This window comes from Anomalospiza imberbis, chromosome 4 (genome assembly GCF_031753505.1).
Source record: "Anomalospiza imberbis isolate Cuckoo-Finch-1a 21T00152 chromosome 4, ASM3175350v1, whole genome shotgun sequence".
Lineage (NCBI taxonomy): Eukaryota > Metazoa > Chordata > Aves > Passeriformes > Viduidae > Anomalospiza > Anomalospiza imberbis.
In genome coordinates, this window is record NC_089684.1 from 7,303,518 (window position 1) to 7,329,452 (window position 25,935).

Here is a 25,935-nt window from a genome sequence, read left to right on the forward strand (position 1 = left end):
TATGATATTTGGATTTAACACTTGTTCAGACATTATTATTAAGATGTGCAACGTTTTTAGCAAGGAGGTTCAATTTTCTTTATTGTAAAACGTTTCAGGTTCTGTATTTTATTGACTATCTGAATTGCAGTGCTGGGAAAATCACTCAATTTCTGATGCTCTTGCTAGTTAACACCTCTTGTACTGCAGGGTAAAAGTACAGCAATCAGGTGTGTGTACTTACCGGCCTTTATTTAACAGAATTCATTTTGGTGCATATATATGAATATTTACAGCACTTGAAATTACCACAGAAAACCCTGTTTATTTGGTTCTGAATATAATGTTTTTTCTAATTCTGTAGCAGCTTCATTAAAGGAGTAGTTGTAACCTTTTACTAAATGATAGTTAATATTTTTTGTTGTATCTAGAGAAACATTTTTTCTTTTCCTTTTCTTTTTCTTTTTTTTGCCAAGGAAAGACAAACTGAACTGCCACTTACAGCCATTGGTAAAAGGCAACATATAAAGTACAGAAACAGTTTTAAATGAAACTCTCAATGTTAATGTAGTTTTTTCTTGCAGCAAAGACTCGTGTCGGAAGGATTATTTCCTCTCTATAACACTACAGAAACATTTAGGTGAAAAATTACATTCTTCCCTCTCATTTTAATCAGTGAAATTACATGAAGCTTGGTCCTTCCACATAGAGGGGGGAAAAAAACCCATTTTCTTTATCTGTTCACTTTTGCAGGTCGATTGGGTAAATGAAAGAAATTAAATAATTCAAAAACATGCAATGGTGGACAATAACAGAAACAACCAATTTCTCCTCTGGTAGATTTTTGTTTTATTTGTTATTTCCTTTAAAATTCAAATACTCATCAGGATGGCACTACTAAAACAGCAACCCATTTATTTCTAATTAGGTGGTTGCATTGTCTTTAGCACAAAGCACAGTGGGTGAATTTCATTTTCACTGAGTGCTCTTTCAAGGGCTAAAAGAACTCCTGTCCATAACACACATATTATCAGTAGTTCTGCTGGTATTTGAAGGTATTACATGCCCATAATTAAAAAAAAATATTGGAAAAGCTCACAAATTAGACACAATAGTGACATGTGAGAACAGACTCATTTGACACAGTCTATCTTCGATACCTCTGTTACCTCAAGAAAATGAGGTACCTTCTTGTATACCATCCTTTTTTAGGATGTATGCATTGAAAGAGTCAATGCGTTCCTAGAGAAACTAGACAAAAGAATTGTATTTGTTCCACTACACAAAGACACTGTATTTGTCCATGGATATTCTGATGCCCAAACATTGGAGAGGCCTCATGGAGCTTTTCACATTTCTGCTGTCCAGGCAACAAAAACAACAAACAGTGGTATAAAATAATTTAAGTACTTAGATACTAGGGCTTTATCACATAGTACTCCTAAAAACACTCAAGGAATCTTAAACACATCATAAAGGAAACTGAGTCATGCAAAGATTATATCATTTGCAAAGCGACAGAGAAAGCTGGAACTACTTCATTCATAAGGGCAGAGCACAATCTGTTCTTTCCTTTCTGAATTGAAGGACAATTCGGATTTTGATCAGTTTGAAATAATACTTTATATATAGATTCTTTAGGTTTCATACTCTAGAATCTTTAACATCACTCTATAGTATTAAGACGTATTAAGTGGCTTTTCTTCTTAATTATAAACAAAAATGGTAATTATGTCCACAAGATTATGGTCAAGCCGTGAACGTGACAATAATGTAGTTACTGTGTGCCTCATCTCTCCCTCCCTGCTCTTTATCCAGTAATACAGTACAAAATCAAAGAAAATCATTCTGTATCTGAAAGCAGCAGCAATATCCAGCTGAGTCAAAAGAAAACTCCATTGGGCTGGTAGGCGGGTGGAGAAAGGCTGCATGTAGGTTGTCTCCACACTGAGTCAAATTTTATTCTGACAGAAAAGAGTTGAAAAACCAAGAGACATTTTATCTTTCTTTTGTTCACCCTGAGAGCCTACAGTTCTCTGCTAAATACATTGCACTCTGTTCTTTGCTATAAATAATATGAATGCTTTAAAAAAATCAAATTAGGCTAGAAGACTAAAAGGGGATAGAAGAAAAAGAATAAATTACAGTATTTGAAAATTTTGAAAATAACTTGCAGAGTTAAATGTATCTGTGCTTACATTCCTCTTGCCAAGGAAGTAATTTATAGATGTAAATATGGGAAGATGTATAATTTTGTTTTCAGTCATGAAGTAAGTTGTTTTAGTGGAACGTAGGAAACTTTACCTAGTATTGCCTAGTATCTAGGTACAAGTAGGACAAATGACCAAACATATCAAAAAAAGCCATTATTAGATTATCATGATAGAGATCCCAAATTATTTCTGTTGAAAATAAATAAATGCATGTGGTCACATGAAATGCACTGATTATTTTACTGTTACTTTGAATGTGCATGTCTCCTGAAAGGTAATTTCCTAAATCTGTATTGTGAACTGGGACAGATCACTGCTTCAGAAAATCTGGTCCATTAGATGCATAAAAATGACTTCTTCCTATTATTGTAGTTGTCAGCAACTGTCAGTGATTTTAAAACAAATTAATTTAAGACAAAGGAAAAAGAGAAGTAAAGAAAGAAGAAGCAGGGAAGATAGAGAAAACAAAAAGCATTTTTCTACACAGTGTGACAAAGTACCTTCTGAATTATAAGATGCAATGCCTTAGATTTGCTCATATGAAAATATTTGTGTACTTATATACTCAGAATTTTTATCCTTTTTCCTCTCCTCTCTGTCTAAGCTGTACAAGTATCAGACCTAAGTTCTGTAGTAGAACTTGATTCATTTGCTGCATACAGTCACAACTGCACATCTAAAAATCAGAGATAAACATTATTAATTTTCAATGTATGGCTTAGTTTTAACTTGTTTTGAACTCAGGCATTTCAACATCTGCAGTAAGTTCTGAAATTTTAAAATTATCATTATTTCAGGAAACAGAGAAGTCACATTTTCAAATTACATTACTATACAAATAATGTATAGGATTTTTCCAGCTGTGTTTTAGATAACTTTGCCTCTTTTACAGTTTTGTTAAGAATACTATAAAACTGTAATTTTGTCATCAAGGAAAGCTCACACATTTTAAAAGGTGATTGTTGTATACATTATGTGTCACAAGCATCAGTAACAGGCTGCTGTGAATTTCCGTACTGACTGAACATGGCTCGACTGTTCCAAAGGGTCTGTGTAAAACATCTAAGTCCTCACACCCAGTGACTACTACTAAAACATCCATTCTGTTTGCCAAGTGTCAGTGATGTGGCAGAGTGTTCTGAGATCAGAGGAAATAGAATATCTTTAAGTCCAGCTACCAGTACACGATGCCTCCTCATGGCCTTAAGCCCCACTCTTCTGGACTGACATATTCTGAGCAGCTGCACCAGTATGCGACACATTAGGCAATACTCAAACTCATGCTGGATAATCAGCAGAGATCTGTAGCACATGGTGAAGAAGGACGTGCCACAATGCATACTCCACTACTTTGAAAATCATTAATGTTCAAGAGAGTTGTGACTTATTAACCACACTGTAAGACAGTGAAGTATACTTTAAGTAGAACTAGCTGAGTATGGTCTCTAAGAGAGAATGAACACTTCCAAGCAAATTTCTTCAGATAATTCAAAAATGCCACTTCCCTTTCCTGGGAAATGGCAACTCAACAGACTAAAAGTCTGCTGCATCACTGGGAAAAATTGTCTAGAGAAAAGGAGGTACTTTCAAAATACGATAGTGTTAATATTATAATTATTATGATTATAAAAAATGCCTATAAAATTTAATAGAAGCTAAGATTAATAAACTGTTCAAAATCAAAGATCAGTCATGTAAAAACATTCCTACTGAAATTGTTGTATAAGGGTAAATATGAAGCAGTGGATTTTCACTGAAGAATTAAGCCAATGCATCCTGCTCTGCTTGCAAAGGCTTCAGTGTGTTCTCATCCAGGGAAAAGAAAGTGGCTTAATTTCAGAGGTATTATGACCTGTTTTATAATTTTGTAAAGATTATGAGATATTTATAGATAGCAAACAAGGGAATAAAAACTAATGGTGTTCATTCAGTTGAAGCAACAAAACTACCCAAGACAGTTGAAAATATCCTTTTCTAACTTCTGGAAATGTAAGTCCCAAAGTTTCTGAAAGAATATCTTAGTTTAAAATTTCACAGTTGAAGAGAAAAGCATGATAACAATATAATCGGGTAATCAATGTTCCATCATAAGGAGTTCTAATCGTCTACTTAATTTTATTTAAAGCACTTTGTTTGTAATTATAAAATGGTCTTCTCCAGATTATATAACTGAAAGTTTAAATAAAATGGACAATGAAATTCAAATTCAAAAGAGCAGGTTGTGTAATTTCATTACATAAAATGTTTGGGGTTTTTTCCAACACTAATTATGACAGTAACGTAAGCAGCTTGAAATGCTCTTAAGCTATTTGTCCAATATATTTTTAATGAATATACATAATTATTCTTATAGTTTAAATTACTTTCTAATATTAGTTTTTAATCCATAATGATGAGTAAGTGACAATACTGATTCAGTACCTGGCTATACACATTCCTAAAGCTGTCATTAAAGTTATGAGAAAGCACTGTAAAATATTGAGGGGAACTTTGCAACAGCTATAGCTAAGCTACAACAGCTTTAGCTGTAACATAGCTAAAATACAAAAACATTTAATTAGGTTAACACAAAGAAGAAAATCCTTCAAGTCCAATCAAACATGAGAGAAGGCACTTTGAATAGAAGCCATGGACTACCTCTGTCCTCATTGTTGAAACTACACTGAGAGAGCTATGCTTCTTATGGTCACATTTTTTGTTTCCTTTTGCAGTCACAAATTAGTAAGCAGAAGCAAATAGGAGAACAAACAAGAACTGAATGCAAGGGATTGATTTACAGCAAAATAAAATGCAATAGCTAAGCAGAAGAGTAGTTGCCTTGAAGCTGTATGGTATGTCAGTGAGAGAAATAGCAGCAGCTCAAGTTGCTGCTCAGAGAGAATTTCACAAATGGCACTGGCCCACCTGCTGTATGTCATTTTACAGCAATTCCACAAGCATTTGAATACAATGGAATACTCATCATCTTCATGTAAAATGCATGACAAAACTGCCTCTACTTAAATTGCATAATATCATGAGCAGAAATAAGGTAGGTGCCTTTTTTATACAGTTTGTATAAAAATAAACCAGCTAGAAATCCTACACCTAACTTGCTTAACATGGTTTATTTGGTAGGATTTTTGAATATTGAAGGACACAATGGAAATTTTGGGAAATTGTATTTCCAAATAAAATAAAATGACAAAAAAAAAAAAAGAAGACTAAAGAATACCTTTGAAGTATAAACCAAAAAATCCCTGGTTTACCTTGTGTTTATCAAGGGCACATCCTATCAGAAAACTGGGGGTCTTTAGGACCAGAAACATTGAAGTTAGGAAAGGAGCATTTCTAAAAGATGAATAAAAAAATGAGCCATTGTGGTAATATTTTATGAAATGCAATCTATCAATAAATCTTAAAATGTAAATCAGATGAAAGAAAAGTGGGAACTGTGATTATACCAAGACTTCTGGAAATCATCAAAGACTGAATATTAAGTCTACATGGCAAATGGTAGAAGCTATATTACAGAAATTTCTTGTATTCCCACAGATATACTCAAGGTACAGATAAGAATTTATGATTCAGGAAAGAGGGGTCAAAGAAGATACCTTCCCACTGTGGGGTCACAAAGGAGGCTAAAGAAACCTTTACTCAAAGAGTATCACTATGAAAATAACTTGAGAGTAAAGCTTGCAACTTCTTGAGGAAGAAGTATGTATTTTATGAGGAGAATATAAAAAGCTCTCAATGTTCATTCTCTCTCTCAAAGCCAAGTCCAGGAAATTCTAGACCACAGATCACAAAACATTCTGAGTTGTAAGGGACCCACAAGAGTCATGGAGTCCAGCTCTTAAGCGAATGGCTCATACAGGGCTTGAGCCCATTCCCATGGTGGTATCATGCTGTAAGCAGCTGTCATGTCCAATCACAAAACAAAGGAGAGAAAGAGGTGAGTGTGTACACCCCTGTGCCCCACAGGGGTACTATATTCACAAACTAGCTGAAGACAAAGTGGCTGCCCTATTTTTTACTGTTTAAGAAATTAAAAACAATTATTGGCTTAAAAGAGAAATAATAATAAAAAATTAGCTTCACAAAATTAAAAATAATAGTTCCTCCTTTCTATATACCTACTATACTATATCTTTAAAGCACAAAATGATTACCTTACATGTGGAAATATTATTATATGATTACAGATGTGAGGAGGGAAGATCCCTTCAGTTTTGATGCAGAGAGGTATCAATGCTGAATTTTCTGTTACTTTCGATATTCTATTTTTGTTACATATCCAAATAATAGTAATGCAAAAATCCACATCTTAGCTGTCTATGAGAAACAGACACTAATCTTTCTTTAAGACAGCTTTAGACTCATTTGTTCACTTTTGTGTAACATAAAATTTTTGATTTTTTCATACTAGATTTTACTTTACAGTAAGACTTAACCATTTTGGTATTTAAAAACAACAGAACATAATCGGATTACTGAGAATTTAGAAGTGCTTTCACATCCCATACTTTACATGCATTTTTAATAACCATTTGTTATTACTGTTCTCTAATATGGAAATCCATATTATTGTTAATATTGCACAAATTCACAGCTAATCACATTATAGCACCAAAGGAACAATTATAGTATGTGAATGTGTATAAAGATTAATATACATATCCTAATAAATCTCAGCTGACCCATTAATGTATAATGGGCCCAAAGGAGGCCTCATATCCTAGGTATATAAATGGCACATTTCTTTCCCCCTCCCCTCCTTTCCTCATTTTGTTTTATATGTACAAACTGCCATAAAAAGGAAAATTAAGCCATACAAAACCACTCTGAAACATCAAGAGGCTAATCAAAAGCACAAACCACTTTCTTTTCTTATTATACTACAAGAATCACGCTAATATTTGACATGCATGTACAATGAGGTGCTTTTTTTTCCTCTTCCTTGTGAGAATAAGGCTTCTAAAATAGTGGACAGGCATCAATCCCATATGCAGTCTGCAACGAGTAGCTATTACAAGTGGGTTAAGGGGAGATCTTTCAGTTTTAATTGTAAATTATAATGGCTTGTTCTTGGTTTAAGGGTGATACCTCCAACTGTTTCAATTAAATCTCTTGTAGTTAAAAATGAAAGAAAAAAGAGACAAATGATCCTTTTTGTTATGTAAGATATGCCTTACAATATCACTACATAGTGACAACTCCTTGTCCTCCTGTCACATCCTGTCCCTTAGACCATGCTGCAGAAAAGCAATTTTCTGCCTCAAAAGCACTCTATTTTTTAAGTTTGTCTCTGGGCAATTTTCAGGTCTACTAGAGCTGCACAACTGTATACAGATGAGAAAGACCAAAAATAGGGCAATTTATTTGATTCCTCCTCTTCAAAACATTTAGCTGAGATTGCATATCCAACAGAGAAACCCCAACAAGAATATTCAGAGATGACCTGCAGTGACACACATCTTTTTTCCACAAAAATTTGCATTAAACATCTTTTCCAGACTTCTCAGATAGTCTAGATTTGACTTTTGTTTAATATGACCTTTAACATAAATATTTCCCAGGACATTATCAGCTAATTTCCTTTTTAAAGGAAATAGTAAGAACTGGTCAGTTAAATAAAACATCTGCGGAGTTTTTCAGAGAAAGAATTTTTTTGTGGGCCTTTCTATTCTTTAATTTCTTTCTTTTTTTTTTTTTTTTTTTAATTGCATTTATTTGAATCCACTTGCTCTCTTCTTAGAAAGTAAAGAAACACTTAGATGGGAAAATACATTCTCCAAGTGTTCAGCTGCTGGTAACTGAGCATTACCAACGCCTGACGCTAGTTTGACCTCAGTATTCCCCTGGTACAGCTCTGCCCTAACACAGTAAGGGCGCTTCTCAATAGAGCAAAGGCCTTGCCTTTATAACCACCCACAAGCTGAAAACTACTTTGCCTGCATGGAAGTTTTTAAGGAATTAGGATAGCTTCAAGACTGGGACCTTAGTCTGCTCGGAATGTAACATTCACTTATGTATCATCTGAGGCAAAAGCTTGACAAGTGTTTTGAGACTTTTCATGGAGCTAACTGAATTTTCAAATCTGAAAAAAAATTTAGGTTCCTCAGTGTTCAAAATCGTGTTCAAATTTGCTATCTACAGTTTTTAAAATTTTAAACCAGAGTGATAGCTCATTTAGCCCTGAAGACATAAAATTATCTATTTATCTATTATTTTCTTTTTAATTGATTGATATGTACACTTAATTTCAGATTTTCATGCCAACATACAAATCAATTATGTATTTAAAAATCACTATTAATATTGGCATCAGAAAATGGCAAAGCATAAAGTATGTCTATAACCTTATATGGTTCTGAATAGACCCCATCAGCCAAAGCACAAATTTTCTTTGGTAGTATGATAAAGATCTTTAGTATGAATTAATTTTGAATTTTTATTTACCTGGCATGTGAGTAGATGTAAAAATTAACTGAGAGGGAAACAGCCTTTTTCTTTCTTTTTCTAAGGTAGAGAAATAGGTTTGGACTGGAAGGGATCTTAAAGATCATCTTGTTCAAACCCTCCTGCCATGAACAGTGACACTTTCCACTAGACCAAGTTACTCAGAGCCCAGTCCAGCCTGGCCTTGAACACCTCCAGGAATGAGGAGTCCATAACCTTTCTGGGCAACCTGTTCCAGTGCCTCACCACCCTCACAGTAAAGAATTTCTTCCTAATATCTAAATATCTAAATCTAAACCTATCCTCTTTAAGTTTAAAGCCCTTGTCCTATAACTTGGCCATGAAGACAGAATCTGGCTCTTGTGTCTTTCTGAATTTCCCTTTTATACTAGCCCACAGAGTCTGTGCAAGCACAAACAAACTGGATTGCATTGGAAATAAGAGAAGTTTAGCACTAGCAGAATAGAGAATTTGATTGAGGGCTAATCCAATTTCCAGATATGCTTAAATTCATGTTTTAAATTACTGTGGTGAAAATTTGTTAGCATATATTGCTGTGGACACATAAGAGAGGAAGAACTTTATGATTTAGTCCTTTATGTCTGCAAATGCTAATGTTACCTTAGCACATCTTATATTCAGTTCATGAGCTAGGACTGTAAAACGTGGTAACACAATTGTGTATAGTCTAACAGAGACAGAGAGGGATAAAACTGTAAATCATGAAAACCTTGCAAGTGGCTGAAATGGGACAGTAAAACAATACAATTCTTTTAAAGTATCTTAATCTCTCCTGTCTGCTTAAGACTGCTTGAATATTTAACTGCGCAAGAAACTCATTAATGTAGATGTAGCTGGCTGGCAAACCTTCAGTTTGGTTGCTGGTTGCTGTCAGCTGGTCACAGCTCGCTGATGATTCAAAAGTCTAAGTGCAAACTGATGCTCCATGCATTTTGCTTTAACAGTAATAAAACGGCTATGTCAATCAGAAGTTACCAGGATTAAAAGCAACATCTGGTACTGAAAAAAACCACAACTCCTTGGCCTTAAATTCCTCATTTTTGCCTTTAATTGCATTTTATTTGTTTATATATTTTTTTACTGTTTTGGTATGGATAACTAGCACATATTCAAAATCAGAATGTCATTTACACCAAAGTCACAGAAATTACTTCACAGGAAATCTGCCTATTGCCAGACCACTTTGATAATGTAGATGTAAAGTTTCTTTAACTAAATCCTGCACAGTCAAGGGTCCAGAATGTCTTTTAATCATAATTTTGTGAAGCAAACAGAAAAGTATGAACAGAAAAGCTGTATACCTGACAGAAAGAGATTGAGCACTGAAGCAAAAAAAGCCCTAATTGAATGATTCATGTCCCTGACATGAATCTCTGGATTCATGTGAAGCAAAGTGCACTGTAGGATATAGAAGATATCTTTTTTCCTATCAGTAAATTTAAAAAAAGAAAAAATAAAAAGTTGAAAAAGTGTATTTTGCTTCCAAAGGCTTGTATCTATAACATACAAAACCAAATAGAATCTTAATTCTATTTTATGTGAGTTTTAGGTAACCTTCATTAAGTCAACATTCTCTTTGTTACAAAAAGTCAATCTCTTAAATTGAAAGGTCTTTTTCCATAGACTATTCAGTAAAAAATGCATGAGCAGTCCTTAAAACTGAGACTGGGACCTCTCCCTTCTTCTCTATAGAGACTGTACTAACCACAAGGCTGCAGTTGTGTTTCCTCTGATCCTTCTATTCCCTTTCATTTCCTAAAGTTTCTCAACATTAGTGATGAACAGAGAAGACTTCTTTAAGAATGGTGTCTAGACTGTGTGTCTAAATGGAACTTGTTCAGAAGCTTGATTCCCTTACGATCCCCTGGTGTTATAGCCAACACCTGCCACCAGAGATGCACAGACTGACATAGCACGGACAAAATTCTAAGGCTATGAATGGCAACTGAGCTAAAGCTTTAGTTATTTAGTTAGCACCCTAAACCTTGTGAATGTTCTCATATTTACTCTACTTCTAGTCAGCTGCAACTCCTGCTCTGACAAAGATGCCTCTTGGTAGCTCAAAATGATGAGATTTGTGGCACATCTCTTATCCCAACACATAGGGCACAACTCCTTTTAGCATTTTATGCTGACGCTTGTCACTTAGTTCACAGCACATAATACAGAGTTGGGTGACAGTCCAAGTAGTAGATGCTTGAAACCTATGTGATGTCATCATTCTCTGTGGTACTTATACACAAGTCTCTTATTAAAGTCACCATAAAACCATAAAATTCACAGTTTCATAAGTACAAAACTTTAGTTAATAGTGCATCTAGTCTGAACTAAAATTAAAATAATAATCAATTTCTTTTGACATAAAATAGAAAGCAAAAAGAGAAACAAACAATAGAAAGCAAATTTATGAAATATTTTCTTCCCTCCTCTTGCAAAAAGACATCTGAATAATGATGACTTTATTTGAACTTTGCTGTATAATTGCAACCAAGTAACAAGCATATATGCATAACAACTTTGACCTGGATGTTTGAATAGCAGATCAGACAGCTACCAAACTACCTGAAAGTATTACCATATGAAGAGCTTGTGCTTCCTAAATGCTGTCACTCAAAAGGCTTTTGGCATCTCTTCAGAGCCCTCTCATTTACTTCCTTTACACTGGAGTAAACTTAGATTGCCTCATATTTTCATCGAGAAAATAACACCACCATTCAGATTTTAAAGTTTTCCTTGTACTCAAAGAAATCATATAGTCAAAATTATATTTACCTTAGAAAAGGAGTAACTTATGTTCATGATTTTCATATGTGCATATAATTTCTTCTATTTTGTTAGCAATGTGCTAAAATTAATTTTTATGACAGGTCTTAGGAATTGCAGATGTTATTCGAGTGATTACCAGCATTTTTGTGATTTTATATTTTATTACTCAGAATTATTTATTAACTTCTTTCATCTCTGAACATTTCATGTAAACAATCACTAACAAGTCTTCTCAATTCTCATTGGTTAATTAGACTTGCACATGAGCATTTGGGACAACCTAGCTAAATAATCACCGTAAAATCTCAAGTAAACCCCAGTAATTCACTTTAACATACTTTTCAATTTAAAAACCTTGGACAGGAAAAATCATACTGTTTTATCTACTATTTGAATAAGCAAAATATCTAAAAAGTAATTAAGAATTATAGTATCATTGACAAAAACTTGCTTTTTAATTAAAAACCCCCAAAATTTTGTGGAAACTTTTTTTAATTGAGCTGTTTCTTAATCCCAATCTCAGCATGGGGATCCCGGGTATTTCTTCTTTTTTAATGCCTGCATATTTTAAGCCTTACCTAAGTCTAAACCTGCAGTCCATATGTATGTCCTATTTCCCTTCATCTAGCAATTCTTTAGTTGAATAATTGTCAAGTGATAAGCAAATTGGAGAAAAAAAGCAAGTCTTAAAGATTATTAAGACCCTTACAAGTTTCAAGGATGGAGATCTAAATTAATATCCCCAGGGACAGGAATGTGGATAGGAGATGGCTGGGCTACTCAGCATTCAGGGAGCTGCAGACTAAGCACAGCTTTATTGTTTCTCAGTCAAAGAGAGTAGGTAATAAGGGGAATACGGAGATCAGGGTTGCAATTGAAATTGGTGACCTTAGAGCACAAAGAAAACAGGGCTGGCTTTATTAGTTCTACCTCCTCAAGTATCATGTTTCTGCTAGTTGGCAGACTATGCAACTTCTCTCTGATGCCAGTTTCATCAGATTCCTAAGAGTTTAGATACAAAAAAACCCAAACAAACCAAAAGTAAGAAAACCCATAAAGATTGAAAGAAAAATCTGCATTCTTTTAGAGCAAAGTCATTTACTTAAGGGAGAACACTGGCTAAGACTAATGACAGTTTATATTTCTGGAAGTTAATGCACTATGCACATTCAATGGATATTTGAACCTAGTTGCATGAAAATGTTTTCATAAAGGTTCAGAGCTACAAGTTTCCCAGGGGTAAAATTATCTTTAAAAGTTCTGTATTAGAATTTACACTGGATTTTTTTACCGAACTCCTGATAAATTGTTGAGGTTTTGAGAAAAACCAATAAAATAATCAGAGGTGGATTATTCCCACTCTGAAAAAATAAGTTAAAACCAAAATATGTTTAATCCCACTTTGTTCACATAGAGGGAATATTTACATTTATACAATATATTTAATTTTTAATTAATTAATTTTAATTTAATTATTTTTTAAAAATTTAATATATTTATCAATGTATTCCTCTTTTTTTTTAATTAAGCCCCTTTACCCTTTGTAAAATGTCAAATTTGAAGAAAATATCAAATCTGTGCAAAATGCAATAGAGGCAGTGAACTACTGAATCTAGAACCATCTGGTAGATCACACTGAACCACATGGTTGTATAAAAAAGAAATTGAAGCAGGAAAATATAATACAAATTTTTGGCATCCTTGGTCACTTCTTTCTAACGTGGATGTAGTCAAAAGTAAAAAGTCACTTTTTGTTTGATCTAATAGATACGCTATGTACTGATAAATGGTAATGATTAAATTTGATTCTTTCAGGTAACATCCTAACTTCTACAAAGCTGCTTCACTACTAGTGAGGATAAAGCAGTTTCTGTGGTACCAACAGAACTTTTAATCACTCAATTACCTGCTATTAGTATATAGCTGCTCATGGAAGACTTCAAAAAATGCCATCATAACTTAAAATAATGAGTTGTGAACTGTATGCCTACACTTAGAATCTGGCATGGGAGGAAGAAGAAGAAAATCAGGGCCCTTAGTTGTTGGACTGTGTATAGCTCTGTCCTGCCCATTTTAAAAGAAAGCAGCTACATATGCAAAATATCATAGTCTGATCAAACAGCAAGTTATTCCATAAAGCTACTGTAAATCGATAAGATATCTTCTAAAGATACAAAAAATGAGTTGACAGAGAAGTTTAAAATGGAAACACAATTAAAGGAGGTCTTTCTCAAAAGACGAATGCTCCCTTATTGCTTCATATTTTAAATGGTACGCCACTTTACCATCATATGTGACTGAACTGAATGTTACAGTATGTGCGTTTGAGTACCACAGTGCTACTAGATGAAAAGCTGTAGAAAGTGTATTCATACATTTTTTAAGCTGTTATTACAATGATCCCAACCAAGACTGAAGACCTACTTCAGTTCTAAGAGATTCAACCAAATCCTCAAAACCACTCCTGATACTGATGTACCTGTAACCAAATGCAAACCTCCAAATTACTAAGTAGCCACAGCTCCATCACATAAGTTGATACAGAAACAAAGAAAGAACACTGATAGAGCATACACATTTATGGAATTCTACTAATTTCTTCCCCTATTCTTTCTCTTCATTCTCTCCCCTGATTACAAGTAGTCACAGAAATTAGTGACAATTCTAACACATACTTCAGAAACTTATAAATAGCACCACTGTTCACTCTTTAAGCAGAGAGACAGATATAGTAGGTACATCAGGCTTTCCTTTTCCTGAAAATGTTCCATTAATCAAAAGGCATTATTTTATTAGGCTAATGCCATAATGCTCCTATGAATATTTCTTTTGAAGATGCTCTGGTCCTTTAGAGTGACATATTTCAAGTACCCATATGGTTAAGAAAAAAAAAGAAAAAAATTAACATTACATATCATGTAGTCATAAATGATACATCACTGTTGTCTGAATAGGAAATGATTGCAACATATAGTTAATACTGAATGACGGCTAAGTCATTGGACTTTCCTTGTCCATGGCTTAGTTTTAATACATGTAACCAACACTTAAATTGCAGTCTTAGATCCTGTACTTATTTACAGCTTCCAAACTGTTCCAAGCAATGTTAAATATTTTTGTAGCTCTTCCTGTACTTTTTATTATGATTTATGATACTGTAAATATTCCTGAACCATGGGTGACTATTTCACTATCTACACATCTGATTTTAAGACTGAAAATCTCTTAATCTTAAGTGGGGTAAATCTACTGTGATAGCCTCAAATGACCTGAAAAGTTTTTTCAGTACTATGTAACTTAGCCTTATGGAACTGCTAAAGTTATGCCACCATCCCTGGACTGCCCTGAAGGTATCCGAATTTCTGCAATGCTGTGATTTCACTCAAGGCATACTTCCCAAACCAGAAAGATCCTAGAATTAAAAGGCCTCTAATTATCTTCCTTAATTCCTACACTTGGGAAACTTTCATCTTGACATATTTGGGGTGTTATGACAAATTTTATTGCATTCCAGACCTCTTAGCCATGAGAAAGTAACAGCAAGAGAGGAAAAATCTTTTGTGCTCTCAGGAAATACTTCTCTCTGTAAAGCAGTATTTTGAAAGGCTGGTTCTTATAGTTTGAATAATTAGCACATGGTAGTGTTCTATAAATGCTTATAAGTCTAGACAAATCAGTGATGCTTAATAACTCGAGCTATTATTTAAAGAAGGGAAAAAAATCCCCCCACTCCTCCCTAAGCAACACCTGTATATGTGGGGTTTTTTTGAAACTTTGAGAAAATGGAATCCCCTCAGGTCAACACAGCTTTTCGAAACAAGTTTTTTTTTTCCACGAAGGAGCTGCTTTCCCCATGTGGTCACTCACCAATATTTATGAGGGAAGGTCACTTGGAATGCCACCAGCAGATGAAAAACAGGAGGAAAGGAGGGGTTTTCTGTCTTCACTGAGCTGGGTGATTCTGCCAAAGTGATAGCCGACATTGACATTACACAAGGGAAAGGTTGGCGTAGTCTCTCAGTCCCAGCTCTGCTGCAGAAACAAAACAAAACAAAACCAGTGTATACTTTTCAAATAAGCGTAATGTCAAAACATTAAAAGTCTGATCTCTGGAATATAAATGACACTTTAACCTTGGCTTTGAAATAGCTATCTCAAATCTACTTTAAAAATAAGATTTAAAAAGACCCCTATGGAATAAAATGTTCTTCCATAAAATTAATCAATCACTTTAAGGGTTTAGTGGAAAGAAATGGCCATAAACATCTTATGTGCTCAGCAGGTGGTAGAAGGCAGACAAAAATTATAATTCTGATAAAAATGAGGAAAAGCTGAGATTTGAAGTGAAGATTGCATGCAGAACACATAGCAGGGAACGACAGGAAATTTTATAGGTGATTGTGGCCTACAGAAAACTTAAGGGAAAATTGAAGGATTAATGAGAGGTCTCAATTTATTTTTTTTTATTTATTTCATTTTCCTATCATTTGTGTGAATTTTTACCTATATGTCTTATACGTCCTAAAAGAAAAAACTGTGATGAATAAATAAACAGCTCTAGAAATCTTCAATAGGGTCCTTTACCTTGCAGGGAATATTATCACTGGCTTTTGATACAATTTCTGCTGCAGGGAAAGACTTTCAAAGCTCAGAATGCTGAAGTATTGCCAGGCACTCAAAGACCCCCTGCTGTGCGCGTCAAACTAAGAAATCTCTCTGAACTTGTCGAATTAAAAGTCATCTCTCTCTCTCTGTAACCCCTGCATGAGCTGGGAAGCTCTGTCCTCATTTTTTCAGGCCTTTCACGATAAACAAATGGAGCCTGAAGCATCTTTATTCTTTTCAGGCACATAATTAAAATTCTTTTAAAAATGTAATTGAAGGCAATGAATTTCAAAAGGGGGTTCTAGTTAACAACGAGGCTAGAACAGTTTCAGTAGGCCATACTACTTTACCATTCAATTTTCTTTCAAAGCTAAAAGCAAAACAGCTTGTTATGATTCTGGGTATTTTTTTTTATTTTGTTTGTACATCAGGAGTATGTGCCCAACCTAAACACCTCAGCATCTCATTATGCTTTCTGGAATGTCATAAGACTTAATTACTGAAAGAGCAAAGAGAAGTATACTATAAAAATATGAATAAAGCAGAAAGTATTCTTGGTTTTTCAAAATCATTATTTATATATCCCCTAAAAATTAAATAATATATTTATTGAAGTATTTGTATTTTCTTGACAACCCTCTTTTATTAACTAAATATTCACAACCTTGCAGATTATTAGAAATCTGATAATGCATAGAATGGTAATTCTCTGTGATGACTACTGCTGTAAAACATCGTAATGACTGGTTACAATATGTATGTTTGATGCTGCCAATAAAAAAAGCAAGTGCTGATATAATTAATGATCTCAAATGAATATAAAAGGAACAAAAATCTATCTCCCTGTATTTCAACCCCAGGGATTATCATATCAAAATTAACTTAAAGAAGGCAGGAGACAAGACAGTGTTTCAGAAAGTCATCTCTAAGGTGACTTCCGAGAGAGCTTAAATTCTAAACCAATTTTATTTTTTTAATATCTCTTTTAGAGTGATTTTCAGTGCCTCTCTCTGTTGAAAGCAAAAAGATTCAGTTTTCACCTGTTTCCTCCATGCTGTGTTTTTAAAACTGATACTTCTGGCTATAAATGACCATATAAAATGTATTTTTTGAGAGTTTTCCCTAGAGAAACTAGAGATGGAGATGTTTTAAGGAATGTTATTTACAGTTCTTTTAGCATTACAAAAAAAGCCAAAAAAGGTGTAGCAAGGAAGCACTACTCCCACAACTTCTGGGTAGTACCCTGCCTCTGATAGTTATGATGCCTCTGGGAGATCTGAGACAACATAGCTAACAAAGCTGCTTTTTCATCCTTGGAGGGGGAAGCACAGTATGTGTTCTGCATGGGTCAACAACTGTTCTGACTCATAGAGGGGTAGAATAAGGACCCACTCAGCTCAACTGGAAAAGGCAATGACAAAGCAGATCTAGCAGGAGCAAACTAGGGGTTTGACTACATCTTCAAGTAATACCTCCTCAAGTCAGATATTATTTCTTTCCTAGGGTTTTGGTTTTGTTTTATGTGAAACCTGGGCGCAGCAAAGGGCACAGCCCATTCCAGAGGTAATGCTGAACGGGCAATACTGAGAACCGTGGACGAAGGTTGACCCTCTCTATTTTCTGCAGTGGTCTCACATTACATCAGAAGGTTTGAAACACTCACATTCCCACATGCCTTCATTTCACACCCAGAACATGTAACATACAACTTTCACAGATTGCACAGAGCCCACCCATTATGCTCCAATCTGCACAAAATTAATAACAAATAATGGTCATATCTTAGATCCAGTAAGACCATACTGGTACAAGAGCAAAATGACCAAAGGCATTAATTTATTTCTACCATTGCATTGTTTACATGGCTGCAGTCCTATCATTACAAACAATCAAAATAATAAGGCAGTCCCTACTATGCCTTGCATCCTTATTATGAGAAACTGAACTCTCAGCTTTCCATTCAGAAAACTAGAGAGATTTATGACAGTGTATTTATCAAGTTTAATTTTAAAGAGTATCTTAATTGCCATGCAATCAACAGAAAGCATAGGAGCAATCATCAGGAAAGATGAATGAACAAAAAACATCAAATAAAAACATATAGGCAAATTAGAATTTTAAAACTTAATTTCTGCTGTAAAACTGAATTAATGAAAGCACTGTGATTACAAAAAGAAACTCATCTTCCATCACAATTTTTTATGTAGAATGCAAAGGACATTGGACAAAACAACAAAAGAAACAAAAACTGCAAGAGACAGTATCTGATATTTAGGTAAGAACCCTATGTGATCCAGCATGAGTATTTAATGTCTCCTTGCAGAATGAGTAAAGGCTCCTTTGAGTTCATTGAGAACTCACTGTGAAATTTAGGGGAGATCAGTAGCTTAGAAAAAAGTGGCTACTGAAATTTGAGTCAAATTTATGAACAAAAGTGATCAAAGTCCTCTTGGCTGCTAGAGTGTCTTCTGTTTATTCCAGTGCAGTACACATATTACTTTAATGAAAGGTGTGTGGATATAAGGCACTCAGGTCTATCTACTGTCACTGGGCCTGAAACTGACATTTGCTATGTCTGACTTCCTTTATTGACTTCTTTTTCCTATTTATAACACTTGGGAACACAAATGTTTACAATATTTACAATACAGTAAATTAAAAATACTATATAAATTCACATTAATTCCGTTTTCTCCTCCAAGTTAAATTATTTTTAAAACTGTGATAAATTACAAATTAGTCAAACTTTGTTCCCACTCGTATACTACTAGTATGACAGTGATGTTAGACATATCGTATGTTCTTACATGCCTTGAAGATTTCAGACACCTTTTTCAGTGGAGAAAAAATAATTGCTTTTTACATCATTGCCAAATAAGAGGTTAATACAAATAATTTATTTCATCAAATGACACTTGTTGCTTATGAATATCTACCTCTTGTATGTTATAAAATTAATATCTAACTTGGGCAGAAAATTAGGATATCTATAGTAAAGCTCTCCAAGATACAGTGTTGGTCCAGTAGCTCAGTGTTGTGTAGACAAAACAGCTGGCAGATGTTGCCCTGATAATTTGGTATGAAGTAGTGCTACTGCAGAAGAGGGAGTAAGTGAATGTAAACCCAATTATGACTTCAACTAGAAGAGCAAGGCAGAATATTTCAGCTCTCTTCTTCAAAATGGCCTGATTTCCATATCCTAAGACAATTTCCCAAAATCTGTAAAAAGTTATCATGCATCAGAGTTTAAAGTTTTTGGAGACTTGATTCTTTAGATTAATACAGATATGTGGTGTCTTGACTGCACTGTTCAATCATGTATTCTGTAATTACAACAAAAGAACTTTATCTGATAGACATAAAACAGAGATTAAAACAAAACAGCGAGAGATTCCTCAGTGAAATTTGCTATCAAATGACAAGCTGTACAGATTTAAATAAAAATGTTAAAAATACAAGCATAATCTTAAAAACAGGTTCAATCTCCCACATCAATACTAATTTTAGTGTTCTATATGAGGCAGTAATCACAGAAAAAAAAAATCAAGGAGTATTTTACTTTGCTTTTTCAATCCCTCTTGGATATGGGTAATATGATGGCCTCACAAAAATCTTAAACATTAGAAATTATCTGAAGTACTTGAACATTGAAATTCATATTTATTTGAATGATGTATTAGTAGATGCTAATGAGGAGAACATATAATCATTAAAATAGACCCTAGATTAATTACTGTGCACCTAATCCAGCTAGTAGGTTCAAGGTATTAAAAATAATACCCTTTAGAGTAGGAAAGGGAAAAATTTACTTATTTTCCGACAATTCTGTTTTGTATATAAAATTGAAGTATTGAAAGTAAGTATTAATGATATGAAGGAAAACTGAGTGAAATTTTTCTGATGACTTTATAGAGGACCTATTAAGCAAGCATTTCTTCAGAAGAAGGTACAAATTATAGAGTACACAAAGTCTGGTGGTCTTGTTGCCGCAAGAGCAAAGACAAAACCGATAACACTTTGCAGAAAATCCTAAGTCTGTGTCAATGTAACTCATTCCTATCATATCTTGATGTATTTAATGCTTTCTTTGACATTGTCTAATGAATAATCCTCCCTTATCAGTTGTACAGGAGCTCTGTGACCCTTAATTCCTGCTGCTGTACTCTACCTAAGAACCTGAGAATGGGGTAAGAATGGACTCATTTCATTTTACTTGTAGAACTTTCAAGTCTTTGAAAAAGGCCAAATTAACACAGTTATAAGTCTAAGTCATGGTACCTGAAATATACCCCATTTATATAAATGTTCTTTAAATGCTAACAATTAATTGTTTGAGATTCCTGAACATTGAACATCTACACTGCTGTTCATTCTCATATTTACAATAACTCAAAATGGGAAAATTACTTACAGAAGGAATATACAAATAGAAAAAATAAATTTTTGTATTTCTTCTCCTTCAAATATATTTAATAGCAGTACTATTCTTAAAGTATATTCACAATTGCAGTATCTTTTCCTCTGGATATATTCTATTGTTGTAGTCAACTTTGGAAATTCTTTGAAACAAAGTACTGTGGCAGCTTCACCTTTATACAGTTCAGAGCAAGCCACTGATGGCACAGAGTGTGTATCTGTCAAACTCAGTGCTTAAGAACAGAATAGGAAACTGATGCAGTTATGACAGGCAAACACTTTATATCAGCAAGAACTTTATGTTGATTATTGCATACTCTTAGATTATGTTGATTATTGCATAGTTCTTGTTACATACTCATGTAAATAGGACTGCAATAAAATAATGAATTCTGAAATACATTTGCAGACACAATTATGATTAAAGAAAATTATGGAGAAAATGCAACATCTTTTAAAATTATCACATTTTCTAGTGCAATGCTAATATTTTTATTGAAAATATTAGCATAAAGAACTACCATGTGTGCTAAGTTAAAGCACATAATATTTTTCATTTGAATTCAGAAATATGTGAATTTCTTCAGTTGCAATTAATAAATAAAATGGATAACCCATGTAGCCCTTTCAGTGATTTTTTTTAAAGCAGTTTGTTCTAAATTATAATTTTGCAGAACTTAGACCTCAGTTCCTAAACCCCAGCATTTTCAACATATTACCTGGAGCTACTACACTATAACTATTCTAATTTCTTGAAATCCAACCATCATTAATTTAGCAAATGACAGCTGTTTAGAAATTTCTACATAAAAACATGTAAATCCCAGAAAATCAACAAAGAATACAAATTCATAGGTTCTAATCTTAAATTTGCTGTATAATGCATTTATACATATGCTTTGCTTTAAGGACTGGATGTTTAATAAATTAGATATTTAAAACTCCCCAACTAGATGCATATCTTCTGTAAATTTAGGCTTCTTAACAGTTATTTCTTGTATCGCATAGGATATTTCTTTTATTCTAAATAAAACATGTTAATATTTGAATGAAAGAGATTTTTCTGGGGTTTTAAATAATTTTTAAATTATATCCAGGGAAAATGCATAAAACAGAACTATGTATCTGCTCTTAAAAATGCTGCAAGCTCATTATGCTGTTTAGGGGCTTAGGTGACAGAACAGATTTTAATGTAAATAAATTAATTAGTCACTGCTTAGTCACTAAGTACATAAGACTGATTACAGTAAGAGTGGATTAGTTACAAACACAAATTGAAGTCAATCACAGAGCATGGTAAACACATTTTTTTTTAGAGTATTTCCACAAAATAACTTGCTCAAGTTTACATATATGGTAGAGATGCTCACTGGCATTGTTTTGGCATTTATTTTGTTTTCATTTCAGTTTGCAACTTTGTTTTAGGTATGCATATGCTCAATTATATGACAGCATACAATTTATTGACACATTACAACTGTAATGTGCTTGTCATAACTTCACATTATGTTGTATGTGATAATTGGAAGCAAACAACATACAGAGTGAGGTTTTAATCAAAACTTTCTTTGTAAGGGTTGCAAAGAGTTCTGTGATCCATGATGAATGGATGCATGTAGAGTGGATGTTCTATAGGACTCAGTGTGCATTGCATGTGGAATTAGCCTTGAGCCTCAGCTCACCTATTTGTCACATGTCATGTGGCATCCAGTTATTTTTCAAATCTTTCATTCTAGAAATGATACAAACCTGAAATAATTTTCTAGATAAAGCATATTAAATCTAAGTACTATCTAGAGCAGGTATTTTTAGTTTTGTTTTTCTAAGGTCAACAGATGTAGTTGGGATCATGAAAGAGAACCATTGATAAGCTCCTTGTTTAAATAGTAGTTCAGTAGTATGTGCCTCCATAACCGTAATATATTAAGAAACCCACTAAATTTTTATTTACGGTTTTGGGATGAAACTATGAAAGAATCAAGACTTCAGCAAATATTGAAGTAAAAAATACTTAAAGACATAGTAGAAGGAAAATAAAATACCAAAAGTAAATTTTCCTATTTCCAATTTTCCATTTTCTGTGATGGCAATCTGACAGGTTCTAAGTGAGCTAAATATTTTTATTTTTAAACCACAAATGATATTGGCTTCAGCGAAAGTTGAGTTGAAGATGGGAGTGCAGAGAAGAATTATGATATAGAGAAGAATCTGGCTAGTCTGAAGGAAGTGCTATAGAGTGCTCTAGTGGAGCTCTTTAAATAAGGTGGGCCTTCTGTAAAACCTTAATGAGTCAGGTAAAATGGAGAGTATCAGTTGCTTACACAATTTCTTTATTTTCAACAGATATAAACCATTAAAGTTCTTCCAGGAAGTGCTTTATGAGTTAGTCAACTACATTAACAGAACATAACTAAAAGAAATCAAATGTAAAAATGCAAAATTCAGAGTCATGCACATATGAACAACCAGAATATGTGCATTAAGTACTGTGTTTATGAACTGAAAAGGCTGAAAATATTTATTCTCTTTAGCCTTCCCAAATGTAATCTGAGAAGGAATATAATCACTATCCATAGTGGTAAACAAAAGCTGTGGAAGAAACTAAGTTCAAGATGTGAGAATAAACTTATATAACTGACAATAAATAGCACAGGGGAAGACTCAGAGAAGAAAATGTTCAAACCACCCAAGCCAAGTTGTTCTGGAACATTAATGCATTCTTCAATACTGAAAACTAATCTTGACCAGTGAGATCCATTTATAGAGTGTAATTTCTTGAGATAGAGGAAGATTTCTTAGGAAAGAAGAAGACATCAGAAGAAAATATGTTAAAGACATTCTAAAAAGGATAATTTTCAAAGGCACCAGACATATACTTTTAGGCATCATTTCTATTTACAGTATTAGTCATCATAGATGCTTCTACATCAGGTTTTAATCCCTTCAAAAGGTTTAGAATGAGATATCAACTATTATTTTTCTGAGTATTACACTGTGCTCTTTATTGATAACAGCATGTTGCTTTTAACATTTGATTTCTTCACTCGGTTCCCTTATTTTCCTTACAATTTCCTTACGTTTATCTAGATTCTAATTATTTTTTTTTTTTTTTCATGAAGTTGATTGTGTAAGAGGTGGTGTGGCATATTCTTTGCCAAGAGCAGAAAAAAGACAATGTAATTTTATGTTTTCTTTGTTCTAGGGAGCAAATACTTTGCACTAGCGGGTTACATTCTCCTTTTTTCAGCTTCATAAGTTAGGGGGACCCTGGGAGGGCATTTCACTGGTTTAGGGAGACACAAGAAGCTTCCCTCAAAACCTGCTAGCTCACATTTGCTCCTTTCCCTGTTCCTATGTCTGCTCCTATGTCCCTGAGCCACTCCCTCCCTATTCCCTGATTGGCCCTTATCCTTGTACTGCTCAGAGATCAGGTTCACCCCCCACCCCTTCCGGACGGGGAGGTAGAGCTGAGATGTGTGTGATGGGGGGACTCTGAACATCTCACCACACAGCTGAATTAAGCATCTGTGGATACCATGCAAAGGCCCTTTCTGCTTCTTTACCCTGGACTTGTAGCTGTTCAGGGTGCTGAAATAAATCATGTCAAGGCTATTAGGATAAAATGGCACCAAAGAGGAGAGACTAGCACCCTAAGAAACCTGCTATACATTGTCCATATTTTCTGATTTTAATTTACCCAAGCAAATACGGCAACCTAAGATTTTGTGTAATATAAAGGTAAACAAACTTTGACAGTAATTAATCTCTATGAACTAGAAAAATCTGGAATATTTTACTTATTCCAAAATGACAGTAATAAACTATTATCAAATTATTGTTTGCTTATTTTCCCTCTTCATCTCATTATACTACACCTTTAAATCCACATGAAGTTAGAAAAATTATTCTTTATTCTGAACTACTGGAATCAGAACTTACGATTATAGATCTGTACTATTCTGCCCTGTTTCCCCAGTCCAGTTCTTATTATAGGATCTGGAATTGTAATTCCAAGTTCTCTTAGGAGTAGTAATTTAAAACAAAATTTACAATTTCAGTAGATTGCTGGGTCTTTTTCAGCAGGAATTAATTCTCCTCCAGTTAACATTCTAGCTGAGTGCAGTAGTTGGAAAAGTTGCACTTTCCCACAGTTCATTATCCCACTTCACAAAATTATTTTAGACTCAGGACTTGGCCTTTGTGTATTCCAGGATACAGCAATGTATCTGTGATTTAGTGTCTATTGCCCTGTGTTTCATTTTACAATATTACTTTGCTGCTTGTCAAAAGGAAAATGTGCTCAACTGCATTTTACCAAACTAATAAAAAATAAGGAATATAAAAACATGTCCAGATGTGCCTGAATATCTTATAAAAACAGAAGGCAATCATGTGTCTAACTGCCAAAGTCACCTCATCACCTGCATTCACAGCATTAGAAGCATAGAATCTTTAAGGCTGAAAAAGACGTTTATGGTCATCAAGTCCAACCATCAGGTAGAAACACTACCACAGCCTTCACCATCAAACCATGTACTCATGTGCTGTATCCACAGTTTTTTGACCACTTCCCTGGGCAGTCTTGCAACACTTCCTGGGAAAATTTTATCCTAAAACCCAATCTGTCTTCCCTGGTGCAAGTCAATGACATTTGTTCTCATCCTGTCACTTGTTACCTGGGAGAAGACATGGACCCCAACCCCACTACAACCTCATTTCAGCTAATTGTAGGGAGTAAAAAGGTCGCCCCTGAGCCTGCTTTTCTCCAGGTTAAACACAGTTTAGGGCACCTGGCCTTGTGGAATTGCATACAACTGACTTTGGCTCATTGATCCAGCCTATCCAGATCCTTTTGTAGAGCGCTTCTACCATCCAGTAGATCAACACTCCCAACCAACTTAGTGCTGTCAATGAAGAGTAATAACGGCTACCTCTTAGTTAAGGATTCTCATTCAGCTCAGCAATATCAATGGAAGAGGTCAGTTCACGTGATACGAACTACTGTAAAATTCCAAGTTTTGAACAAAACCCCAAGTTACTAATTTTCAACATCTTCTTTTCTTTCGATTAGTACAAATTTGAAAATTAGTATCTCATTATTAAACTAAGTATAAAGAGTATTTTAAAGTAGTCTGTGCTGGTTGAAATTGTCTTTCATGAATTAGAGACACCCAAAAGATGGCATCAGTATGGAACACTGGGGATTAATAAAAGAATTTTATTTCAACACAGAATGTTGTATTTTTGAAGCACCCTGAATGCTGCTTACACACAGAAGTCTGAGAACCGTGGTAGTTTTGCATGAGCTCTATCAAGATATTATGCATTTATTTATTTAACCAATAGAAGTATCAGAGAACGTAGTTCAAGTATTACCTCCCTTGAATGCCACAATACAGGAAATAAAAAAAGTACATGGACCATTTTATGCTAGAACTCTAACATTCTAATAGTGTTTTTTGTTTCTTGCATTCTAGTGACTAAATATCTGATA

General features: G+C 34.1%; 1 long non-coding RNA gene across 1 annotated transcript in view; it reads right to left on the reverse strand.

Annotated features, from left to right (window-relative positions):
* Positions 1–25,935, reverse strand: part of LOC137472181 (uncharacterized) — a 285,092-nt gene that overhangs the window by 79,496 nt on the left and 179,661 nt on the right. The window contains exon 4 of the long non-coding RNA XR_010998051.1: positions 15,288–15,449. This is a non-coding gene — a long non-coding RNA (uncharacterized lncRNA). The remainder of the gene's footprint in view (positions 1–15,287; positions 15,450–25,935) is intronic.